This window comes from Lissotriton vulgaris, chromosome 3_1 (genome assembly GCF_964263255.1).
Source record: "Lissotriton vulgaris chromosome 3_1, aLisVul1.2, whole genome shotgun sequence".
Lineage (NCBI taxonomy): Eukaryota > Metazoa > Chordata > Amphibia > Caudata > Salamandridae > Lissotriton > Lissotriton vulgaris.
In genome coordinates, this window is record NC_141689.1 from 950,284,016 (window position 1) to 950,294,136 (window position 10,121).

Genomic DNA, 10,121 nt, shown 5'->3' on the forward strand with positions numbered 1-10,121 from the left:
AGTATTGTCTAAATAAACGCAGGACAAAAGAATGTTCCACACTTTAGCTGTGCATGTCAGCAAAAAATATAGAGTATAGGCACGCTTTTCTGCATAAACACAGGAAAAAAGAATGATCCACACTTAAGCTGTGCGTATCAGTGAGAAACACAGTGTAGACACGCTATTCCTTAAAAAAAATTAAAATGTGCTGTGCGTGTCAGCGATAAATGTAGAATGCTTGTAGAAACTTAAGCTGTGCGTATCAGCGAGAAACACAGTGTAGACTTGCTATTTATGTACATGGAGTCATAAACACAAAAGCTGTGCGTGTCAGCGAGAGCCAAAAGAAAAACTTAAGCTGTGCGTGTCAGCGAGAAATGTGGAACCTGCCAAACACACTGTTGTGAAATACTTGTAGTTTTTAAAAAAACTGTAGGCACACTGTTGAGCAAAACTGTAGACACGCTAAGGACTCTGAAGGAAACACAAAAGTGTGCGTGTCAGCGTGAGATGCCGAACACGCTGTTGAAATACTTGCAGTACAGTGATATGGTGAGTTGCAAAGTAAAAACAAACGTGTTGCGTTACAAAGGTTCAGAAAGGTTAGAATACTGCGTTCCACTGACAAATATGATCATTGTTGAGCTTGCGTGCAGACACTGCGTTCCAATGACGAGTATCGCAGAGTCCGTATGAAGACGTCAACAACTAAGGAAAAACATTGTGGAAGCTCAAGATAACTGAAACACGAGCAGGTCATTTTAAATAAAAAGAACGGGAGCTCCACAAGGAGAATATAACAAAAACAAAGTCATTGATAAAAGCTTCGCTGATGGGTAGAATAAAAGCATATGCTTAGAATAACACAAGCGCACCAAAGTAGAAAAACACAGAAGCGCTTTCGAGGCAGAAAACGTTATGCGCCTACACTGAAAAGTTCTTACTTGGTGGTCAGCCATTTTATAACAGTAGGGCTTAAATGCATTATTGCAGCGGCTTTTCTTTGAGGCGTTTTACAGCAGTAGGCTTTAAATAGTTCAGAGTTAAAAAAAAGCGCTTTTAAGCTGAAAATTTTGGGCGTTTAAAAAAGAAAGTTCAGGTCAGTCGTTTTTACAGCTGAATCGCTTCAAGGCGTTTTTACAGGAGCAGGCTTTCCTTGAAGGCGTTTTACAGCAGCAGGTTTCAAACGGATAAGGTCTTGTTTGTAGAGTTTAATCCAAGGTATGCTTGAATACAAAGGAAAGGCCCTTTTCTTCCACAGAAACACAGGATAAAGCAGAATTATTTGAAGTTGAGCTGTCATTTTCCCAGTTTTCGCCAGTGTTAAATTGATGAATCTTTCAATAAAGACAAGAATTGAGGATAATCTGTCTTAAAGTTTATTCTTTAGTTCAAGAGTTTAACAGCTCAGCCACCCAACTGCCTCTGGCTCAAGCTCAATCATCAGTCAGTCAAGATTCCACTCGAGCCAGGGCAACACTACAGTTCTAAAATACATTGATGTCAGCACAGAGACACAGAGAGATAAATAAGATGAAGTAACATTACAACAGAGCGCCAATGCCCATTCCTGCATGGCATGTTGTAAGGTGGTCAGTATGCCGGTGCGGCAGTCCCTGACCACCACCGAACCTCCATCGCAAGTTTGGTGGTCCTATGGGCTGTCAAATTCGTAATTAGGCCCTAAGAATATATCACAAAGTTTATATCTCCTAAAAAGGAGTATAATCTGAGCTACCAAAAGCAAATCGTAGAAAAAGCAAACAAGGTTCTATCTATTTAGCCCAAAAAAAGTATCAGTGCCATGTGTCTTTGAGTTAGTGATATTCATAGAGGTGCTGATATGGTACAGACGTACGTAGGACACATTTTTCTAAATACACATGTGTATAAAGTTCTGGGCAAGAAATTAGTTATAAACATAACTTGATAATATAGGTTTTCCTCACTGTTAACTATAGGCCGCTAGTGAAGAATGAATCAATAATATGTGTCCTAAGTTCAGAAATATCAGTTAAATCGCTAACAACAGAAAGTGCAACATAGGACAGAGCATTCATGATACATACCTAAATGTGTATGGTGCTCTGAGTAAGAATGAGTGAAAATCAAATCTTATAGATTTCCTCTCTTTATAATTATAGCAGTTATCTTGAAGCCCGAACTGCCAGGACAGGTCCTCCTTGGACCGTAACCTAGCATCCTAGGACCTGTTTCGGTGTATCACCCCTCATCAGCCAAGCTAGCTTGAATCCAGTGGCATAATTTGTTGACTGGGGGTGGATGTTTCATTTACTCAGCATTCTGTCCATCATTTGTTGATGTAGCACTTATTGTCCTAAGTGGGATGGGTATGCCCAGACGTGGGTCCCTTGTTCGCTTTGCCACATGATGCAAGCTAACATGGCTAATGAGGGATGAAACTCCAAAACAGGTCCTATGATGCTTGTTTCCAGTCCAGTGAGAGTCGGGCTTGGCAGTAGGGCTGGTCTGTTCCCATGAGGAGCAGGGTCAAGATGATTTGCATATGGCTGGGTCCAAACTGGGGTGGGGTATGAGAAAAAGAACAATGGATTTAACCCAGATCTCTTGACTGGGGGTGAATGTTTGATTTACTCAGCATACCATCCATCATTTGTTGTGGTAGCACTAAGCTTTATATACAGCATCACGTTGAATAAAGTAAACAACAGAATGCAGCACAATGGCATAATATAAAGCAAACCTACAACACAATCAAAAAAGGCAAAATGCAACAAAACTGTCAAAACAGAATGCAACACAACTATCACAGTACAATGAACCAACAACACAATAGTGCAGCATAAACACAGCCACAGCTTCACAACACATTACCACTACAACACATTTTCCCATAATACAGTGACAAAAGATGTTTGTACCAAGTACTGCCTTACTTACTACAAAGGACATGTATTTGCGCCAGTCAATAATGGTTTATGATCTAAGCTCACATGTTTGTGCCGCATATACATTCACTGAAAGAAATTAAGGTTACAGGGGTGTTATAGTTAGGAAATAGAATTTTTTTAAAAATTGAAATTCACTGAAAGAAACAAAAGTTACAGGGACGTTATAGTTTGGAACTAGAATTACAAAAACCTTAGAATTTCACTGTAAAAAACAAAGATTACAGGGATGTTATAGTTAGGAAATAGCATTACAAAAACCATAAAAAAATCACTGACTAGGGACTTTATAGTAGGGCTCAGATTTCACTCATACAAAACCATATACATTCAGCAGTTACCTGAGGTAACCATACTTACGCCCCAATGCACTGCTTATGACCTCACATATTACATCACTCATGACATCATTAATGACATCACTCCTGAGGTCAATGATAACATAACTGATGACAACCTCTAGTGATTGTGAGAGTTTTCTAAAAGTTACTTAGTGTTAAAGATATATAATAAGATACTATAAATGTTAAATTAGTAAGCTTTGTGTACTACTGATGATTGATACTATTGATAACACATATTATGTATGTGACTGTGTATCCATGTGTGAGTAGCTGTCTGAGTGTCTATGGGTGTGTGAGTTGCTGTATGCGTGAGTAAGTGACTGTGTGATTGAGTGGGTGGGTGGGTATGTCAGTGCTGTATAGGAGTGTGCGTGAGTATGTGAGAGGCTGTATAGGTAAGTGATGGAGTGTGTGAATGGCTGTATGGGTGAGTGAGTGTATAAGTGTTGTATGGGATGGGTAAATGAGTGGGTGTGTGGGTGAATATATGGGTGAGCAAATAAATAACAGAGTAGCTGCATGGGTGAATGTGTGCTTGTGTTGGTGACTGTATAGGTGAGTGAGTACATATGTTAGTTTATGTATGAGTAAGTGAGTGGGTGTGTGAGTAACTGTATGGGCAAGTGAGTGGCTGTGTGAGTGACTATATGTGTGAGTGATTTGGTGTGCAAGTAGCTATATGAGTTAGTGAGTTGGTACATGGGTGGCTGTAGGAGTGTGTTAGTGGTTTTGTGAATGGGTGTATGAGTGAGTAGATGTGCGAGTGGCTCTATGGATCAGTGAGTGGGTATGTGGGTCTGTGAATGGGCTTGTGAGTGGTTGTGTGAGAGTGGGAGTGGGTGTATGAGATTTTCTATAGGGGTGTGTGAGGGGGTCTGTGGAGGATGTCATCAGTGATGTTATCAGTGATGTCATTTGAGATGTCATCAGTGATGCCACTGGCCATGTCATGAGTGATGCCAAATGTGAGGTCATTGGAGGGGCATAAACAACAGCTGAATTGTTATGGTTTTGCACAAGTGAAATCTGAGCCTAACTATACTGTCCCTATACCCTTTGGTTCTTTCAGTAGATTTCTATGGTTTTTGTAATTCTATATCCTGACTAGAAACGTCCCAGTAACCTCTGGAATTTTCAGTGAATTTCCATGGTTCTTTTAATTCTATTTTCTAACTTTAACGTCCCTGTAACTTTTTTCAGTGAATTTTATAAGGTTTTAAAAATTCTATTTCCAAACTATAATGCCCGTAACCTTTATTTTTTCTGTGAATTTCTATGGTCTTTGACATTTTATTTCCTAACTGTGACCTGTAAACTTTGAGAGTGGATGTGTAGGTCAGTGAGTGGATGTGTAAGTGGCTGTATGTGTCTGTGAGTGGATGTGTAAGTGGCTGTATGTGTCTGTGAGTGGATGTGTAAGTGGCTGTATGAGTTTGTGAGTGGGTGCCTGAGTGCCTGTGTGGGGCTGTGACTGGGTTTGTGAGTAGCACTGTGGGCCTTTGAGTGGGTGTGTGAGTGGCTATGTGAGTCTTTGAGTGGCTGTGGGAGTGCCTTGGCGTGTCTGTGAGTTGGTGTGTGAGTGGTGCTATGGGTCTGTGAGTAGGTGTGTGAGTGCCTATGTAGGTCTGTGAGTGGGTGTACGAGTGCCAGTGTTGGTCTGTGACTAGCTCTGAGTTGCACAATGGGTCTGTGAGTGACTGTGTGGGTGGTGTGTGAGTGACTGTGCAGGTCTGTGAGTGTGAGTGTGTGACTATGTGTGTGCCTACGACTTGGTGTGTAAGTGGTGCTATGGAACTGTTAATGGGTGTGTGAGTACCTATGTAGGCCTATAAGTGGGTAGGTGGGTGAGTGTGTGACTGGGTTTGTGAGTTGTGCTATGGGTCTGAGAGTCAGCATATGAGTGGCTGTGTGGGTGTGTTAGTACCTGCGTGTGTCTGTGAATTTGTGTGAGTGCCTCTGTTTCTGTGAGTGGGTATGTGATTGGCACTATGGATTTTGGGCATTTGCATAATAAGGGTATTTAAAAGGGAAAACCATGGACCCTCCTCTCACAAGCCCCAGTCAATAAAGTGAAAAATCTTGGTGTTCTGTTCGATAACCTGCTCTGATTTTCAGAACAGATCAATCACATTACATCCTCGTGTTTTTATCATTTAAAGAGCCTAAGAAAGATGTTCCCTTTTATCCCACTGGAGATGCAAAACACAGTAATAGTTGTCTTGATTTTGTCCAAGATAGATTACTGCAATGCTCTCTATCTAGGAATAGATAAACAGCAGCAATCAAAACTTCAGTCTTTGTAGAATGCTCCAGCCCAATTACTGTGAAAAATTCCAAAATTCAGTTCTACAACTAACAGCATAAACTACCTTCATTGGCTGTCAGTCCAAGAGAGTATTACATTCAAGGCACTGTGTATGGTCCATAAGGCACTGCATGGACTTGGGCTCAGGGCCTCCAGGAAGTTTTGTCTGGTATGTCCCTCAACCAAATCTGCGATCTGCTAACACTTGTCTGGTTGTCAAGCCTAGGGTGAGGAAGGCCAAGTGGCAGAAGCCCTCTCCCACTTGGCAGGCAAACTCTGGAACACCCTGCCTTCCTCCCTCGGATCTCAACCTAATAGGCTCTTATTCAGGAAGTCGCTCAAAACTTGGCTCTTCATCCCTAAGTCTATGTAACTCTGTTTCCCAAACGAGTAGCAGAATCGCTTTTAGCACCAAGCCACCTCAGCATATGTTGTGCTTTAGAAACATTTTAATTACTTACAAGAAAGAAACCACTCATCACAGTATTACAGGTCAGATTGCCCTCCATTAGATTGTTTATACCTTCACCTCCATTAAGTATTTTAGATCATTTTTCAACGTGGAAAAAGAGAGGAAACACATTTGATTTGCCTTTTCTAAGTCCAAGAAGTAATGGACGTTTGTGCTTTAATGAATTGGAGCTTCTACTAGGGCACCTGTTATGTTTATATTTGTAAGGGATTCTCGCAGAGGTTTAATAACTGTGAAATGCACAGCAGTGCCAGAATGGAACCTATTTTTTTCACAGAAGAGTCCCAAGTTTTGCCGAAAACCTCTACCCAACTGGAGTACTTTCATTTGGTTAATTAGTAACCGCTACCTTGTTCGGTGAATGTCTTGTGCATATTCTGCAGTACAGCGACATAAAGGGCCCAAGTTAATATTTCCAATGACCTTCTATGCATGTAATTTCAGCAATATGATTGTTCCTGGAGAGCTTTCATCCACAACTCTGTGATAACCTGAAACCTCATCCTTAGAAGACGAGAATACAAAGAGGTGAATCACCACCAAGCAGGTGTACTTCCTCTTGGCTAAATGAAGTAACTGATTCTTTGTTTGGATGAGATTTCCTCATATTCCTCTGCATCAATAACACATCCCCAAAATTGGCTGGAAACACGCTCGGGGGACTTTGTTAAGCTGTTCATCGACATGGGAAAAAGCAGTAAGAGCTCTGCATACTACCAAGGGATACAGGGAGGGGGGCAAAGTAGGTAGTTATAGTTAGGACCTATTATTCATAAGAAATCCGCAACATTATATTCCCAATATCTTTTGTGCCTATTGACGAATTATTGCGAAATTTTCAAAACTTATGGCCCGCTTTGGTCCGCTCCTATCCTGAGAGTTTCACAGTGATTCGTCAAGCGGGGGCCGAGAAAAAAGGGGGGTCCCAAAAGGTGTTTTCTCCATGCAATTTCCCATAGGAACCTTTAGTCGCCGCTACAACCTGAACTGCTGAACGTAATTACACCAATTTTGGCAGAAAGGTAGACCTTGGTTCAGAGTTGTGCCTTTTGGTTAAATGGCGTAAATCTGTTAACTAGTTCCTGAGAAAATCAAAATTAAAATCACATATATATCTATGGCCGCGGTGGATCCGTGCACCCTGAGCGCACTCTGCCGAGCACGAGCTGTATGTTAATTTGCTGTCAACACTCCAAACCAGGAAGTGTTGGCAGCCATCTTGTGCCTCAGTAGAACCGAGGCACAAGAAAACAGAAGAAAAAACACGCAGAATGCAAAAAGGGGGCAGGGTAGAAACACCCTGACCCCCTAGGCCTCCACAAGGAATCCCAAGGCCCAAAAAAAAGTTCTTTAAAAAAAAAAAAAAAAAAACGGCAAAATATGCGCAGGGTGTGGTCCCGCGAGTTATAGTTAGCTGACCTAATTATAATGGGGGAATATATATATATATATTCACTGAAAAAACAGGTTTCAGGGGTGTTATAGTTAGTTGGTCATTTCGCTCGTACAAAACCATTGAAATTCCTACGTTATAGTTAGTTCAGCTAACTATAACTTGCGCACCCGCAAGGCACTGCTGATGACGTCACATATTACATAAGGATGTGCCAGTTCTTTTTAAAGATCTCTAGAATACTGCTTGATTTTTCATTATAGCTAGTTATCATTCTTACTGGACCGTCTTGTGTGGATTTACTTTGTCCTTTAGCTACCAGTAATTCTACTCTGTTGACTTTTTCTACCCTGTTTTCTGACTGCTGTAAATCTGCCTTGGTATAGCCTCTCTATTTAAACCGTTGCAGAGGCTGTTCCTTAGCTTGTTTATAGCTCTGCATCGTGGTGCAGTTGCGTTTTAGACGCAAAAGCTCTCCGAATGGTATGTTTTTATGAGGCTTATCGGGTGATGGCTTCCTGCGTGTAAGACCGCATTGCCCATCGTCGGATTTCTATACAGTCGGGTCTATAAAGTTCTGTTTTCAATATATACTTCTAGGTCTAAGTAGGTTACAGAGATGTCACTGATGTTACTTGGGAATTTGAGATTTAATTCATTGTTATTAAGGGAGGCAACATACTGCCACACCAAATAACAAAAAGGACATCTATGTACCTTGCCCACAAAGTTATCTTATCGATCCAAAAGTCATTCACTTCCCCCAGGCCATATGCTTCTCCCACCAGCCCATGAATAAATTTGCGTAGCTGGGGGCAAAGCACGTGCCCATCGCGGTCCCGCGTTGCTGTTGGTAAAGTTGACCTGCAAAGGTAAACATTTTATTATTCAAGCAGAAGGTGATCATGTCTAAAAGCATCTTATTGTGCTTCCGACATTTCAATTGTCTCTTGTTGAGGAACCATTCTACATCTTTGAGTCCATCTGTATGTTTGATACACGTGTACAAGCTTGTTATATACAAAGTTATAAGGAGCATAACTTTGTCCCACGTGATGCCTTCAATCTGTCTCAAGAAGTCCTGGGTGTCCCGGACATAGGAAGCAAGGTCCCTGACTAGGGATGCTAAAAAGGAGTCAATGTATATTGCTGTATTTTCTATAAGACTGCTGATAGAGGCCACATTGGCCTACCTGGTGGATTGTTTGGATCTTTGTGAATTTTGGGCAGATGGTAGAAGGTGGGTAAAATTGGTGTTTCGCAATTCAGAAACAAATACTCATCTTGTCCCAACATCCCATTATTCCTCCAGTCTTGCAGTAGTTTATGATATACACTGATACATGTCACATATTCCTTCTGTTGTATTGGAATATAGCATTCCCTATCATCCAATTGTCTCATGGCCTCTTTGTGATAATGTTCTTTATTGAAGATAACCATGTTGCACCCTTTATCTGAGGCCTTGATTTCTATGTTGGTGTCTTCTTTCAGGGATTTCATAGCTTCCTATTGTTGTCTTGAGAGATTATAATCCCAATTTTGAAGAGTGTTGTGTTTGGCCAAGTTTTTTAGATCCATAATGACTGCTTGATTAAATACACCAATTTCATCAAAAGGGGTCTGTGGGATTGTTCTTGACTTTCTTTTTAAGTTGCTGCGCCACTCGTTTGTTTCATGCCAGCCCCTTCTAGGCAGTCATCAACATTGTTGTCTCCCTCCTCTATGGAAGTATCGAAAGTCTGTAACACTAATAAGGTCTGAAGAACGTGGCCTACTAGATCATATTTGATGTTGTCATTGTTTTGCTCATCTCTGTGTATTCTCAGCGGTCTTCTTTCAGGATGAAGTAAAAAGATCTTTTGTAACTTTAATTTTCTGATGTATTTAAACAGATCTATTCGAGTCATTGTATAATTATATCCTGATGTGGGACAGAAGGTGGGACTAAGTTGTAATATTTTAATCTGATCCTGAGTTAGTGTTTTGTTGGAAAGATTAATCACAGTTCTTTCTTCTATCTGATTTACCACTCGCCCCTCTTCCCTCTGCTGTGAGTAATCCTTGGGGTAGGTGCCTCTTCTTCCTCTTTTCTTGCCCATCCTTGTTTTCCGCTTTTTGATTTTGTTTATTGTGGAGGGTGGGTCCGTTGAGTGGGTCTTTGCTGTGTCTCCCTTATTAGCTGATATTCTGGAAAATAAGGGGATTCTTGGTTTACTCTTCCATCTTCAGTGTTGGCAGGTTGTTCCCCTTCTGAGGTTTCTACCTCTGATTCTGAGGTGTCTTTGCTTCTGCTTGCCGTTGCGCCCTGTTGGCTCAACTTCTTTAGTCCATCAAATTTACAGGTAAGCGTCAGGATGCGGCCGTGGTGTAATCCTGTACATCCCTCTGAAATGTAGTCTGTTTCCGACGTCTTATCACAGCTTCATAGTCTTTTAGGCATCATCGCGTTTCTCAGCTCTTCGATCTGCTTCACGCCTTTTTCCTTACTTATTAGATCCTCTAGTTCTTTAATTTCAATTAAAAACTTCTCAAGGTCACTCCATGCATATTTAATTAATATTTTGACCATTCCTTTCGCAGATTCCGTTGTGTGCTTAGCCCATTCATTAAGGAGCTGTGGGTCAGGGTTTTCATACGATGGGGCCGTAAAAATACGCAGGCCCCTTGGTATTCGTTCGCAGTATATGTATCT